This window comes from Phalaenopsis equestris, unplaced genomic scaffold (genome assembly GCF_001263595.1).
Source record: "Phalaenopsis equestris unplaced genomic scaffold, ASM126359v1 Scaffold000058, whole genome shotgun sequence".
Taxonomy (NCBI): Eukaryota; Viridiplantae; Streptophyta; class Magnoliopsida; order Asparagales; family Orchidaceae; genus Phalaenopsis; species Phalaenopsis equestris.
In genome coordinates this window covers 304,482-307,309 of record NW_018164500.1, presented here as the reverse complement: position 1 = coordinate 307,309, position 2,828 = coordinate 304,482, and positions in this window count along the sequence as shown.

The window sequence follows — 2,828 nt, the reverse complement described above, 5'->3', positions numbered from 1 at the left end:
GTATTTTAGGACTTGCATGAGTTCAAGCTTGGTAACTATCAATAAATGAGCCAGACATGATTTCAAATTGTTGTATATGCCCCTCAAGTACATATTCTAAATTAGCATCTAAGTCGCTCAAAAGATGCAAAATACTTGAAAGTTTATTAACATGTAAAGTTAAAAGTTTGCATGTGCTACAACCAAAATATTAAATGTTTAAATATGAGGTTCGAGAATGTTGCGCGGGCTAATATGACCGATTGTCTATAGGGCATGGTTGTAAATCTCAGCCTGCTAGTGCAATCTTCCTCCTTGCAAGGATTGAAGTTGACGAGTCTAAAAAGTCCTATGTTCAAATCCTAAAATAAAAATTTACAAGTCCAAACTATCTAGTTCGATCCTCTTTATAAGGATAGAAATCGACAAAACTAATACTCAAAAATTCTAAACCTGACAAAACTAAATATCCCCACTTCAAATATCAAAATTTAAAAATTTTAAATGCTTAAGTACCTAAATCAAGACTTTCAAAATAATGAATTAAAATTTTCAAGCTAAAAATCAATCACTAAAGACTTCAAATAAATCTTATTCACCATCCACAACGGTTTGTTGAGGGTGACGAACTTCCAATTGACCTCAACTCAAAGAGAATAAATGTCATATGAAATGTATTAATATATTCACAATCAAAGTAATTGCATGTCAGTATATACGTGAACCGAGTCCTCCTTACTTCTAAAGCCCTCTAACCGAGTGGTTGCCGTCAAATGACACCATTATATTACGGTCACAGTCGTAGTCCGTATGTTCATCAATTACTTTTTGCCTTTGAGTTGTGAATCATAAGTGTACAATTGATTGACACAATGTCTTCTATTAGTTAATGTTAACTTAAATTTGTCCCCTCATACTAGGGATGTAAACGAGCCAAACATGAGTGAGCCCAGGCTTAGCTTGTGTTTGGCTTGTTTATATTTTGAGCTAAAAAAGTGTGTTCGTGTTTGTTGACCTCATTTTTGTGAGGTTTTCTCTTCTCCTCCTTAGTGCATATGTTCTAGCTCTAGGAGTTTCTATTGACCATCTTAGAAAACTAGAATTGAGACTCACCCTTCTAGAAATTCCAACCACTTCCTATTTTCCTTTGATGTCTAGCATTTTTGACATAAGACCATCGTCTTATAAATGAGCGGTTATGAGCTATTTTGCGAAGATTCAAGGGAAATGTTCCAAATAGGACTGTGTGTGTCTACAATTAATTAGTAGTATTTCAAGCCAAAACGAGTTGAACACGAACGAGCAAATATTTGTTCGTGTTGTTCATGTTCGGCTTGTTAACTTACTAAACGAGCCGAGCATGAGCTTCCTAACGAGCCAAACACGAGCTTCTTAACGAGCCGAACACGAGCATTTCGCGAACAACGAGCCGTTTTGACAGCCCTATCTATGATACAATTATAATTCCGCTACAACAATTTTATGTCATGAATGACGCAACCTACAACAATTGACAAAAATCCTTCTATAAGGTTAGGTTACTTACCTCCTCTGACTAAGTAGATCGGGAACCACAACAGCCCGGAATGATGAAACCAATGGATCTTCATTGTGTTTTGTCTTCCTTCCCCAATCATCTGTTTTAAACTTCAAGTGGTGAATTCTACAATTTAAATCCTAAATTTGTTGTTATTTTATGTTGAATACTCAATTTTTAGTGATTAACATTAATCAAAAGTACTCTCCTCGTATTGAGAGGAGTAATTAATCATAGGAGCTTATGCCTATAGGAAACCTCGAACCCCATATCAAAATATCTACGTAAAATGAGGGTGAAATATCTGAGTAGTATCTTATCTACAATCTAATATGTTTTCTGAAAATTTGTCCCTCCTAATCCTCTCACAAAAAAAAATAAATAATAATAATAATAAAACAAAATGGGAAGAGTTATTGGGGAGCAGTCGTAATTTTTAGAGCCCACACACTCATAAATTTTATTTTTCTCTACCTAGTGCCCCAATTCTAGAAGATAATGCTGCAGTAACCAGTTCATATTTAGAACTCGAGAGAACGACTCTCCAGGGCTTGGAGAAGAGCACCCCGGTGGCCCAACGCCGGGACCAGTAGCGTCTCAGCGTTCTCTTCATATTCAAAACTCAAGAGTGCGACACTGCAACGCTCCTAATGCAAACACCCATTGAAGTGTCGTAGCATCATATCACGGCGCTTTGACGCCTCTAATTGATTTTTAAAAGTCCTTATTGTGTTATCATAGTCAATAAAAAATAGTTGGATTTAGAGTTTTCTTTTGTGTGGTGTGACTCCGTGCTTTATTCACGTTCTAGAGTTTTTTTTTGTTTAAATCTAGCCTTTTATGTGGTTTTTTTGTTTTTTTTGGTGTGCTTTTATTCAAAGTTTTATTTTGGATCTCTTGAATATATTTTCACAAATTATTCATAACTCTCCCAATAGGGCAGCATCTCTGAACTCAAAAAAATTTGTTTTTCACGCAGCGTATCGATGTTGTATCTACAACATATAGTATTGTAATTACAACGCTGCAAAACAGACCATTTTAAGCAGTTTTTTCTATTGGGGGTCTTTTTTTTGGATTTTGTAATCTCTTATACAATAAGTGGATGTGAGTGTCCTAGTGTGTCCAAATTGTGAAGAGATTTGAGTGTGATATAATTTGTATTATTTTCTTCAGTTTAGCTTTCTAATCATTTTTTAAGAGTGGTGTGGTTGTGATTTTTTCTCATTCTCGAATTTTTTCGCATTAAATTTAATTTTTTTTTATTTTCTTGGTGTGTGAACTTTTGTTAAAAGCTTTGCTTAAGATCTCT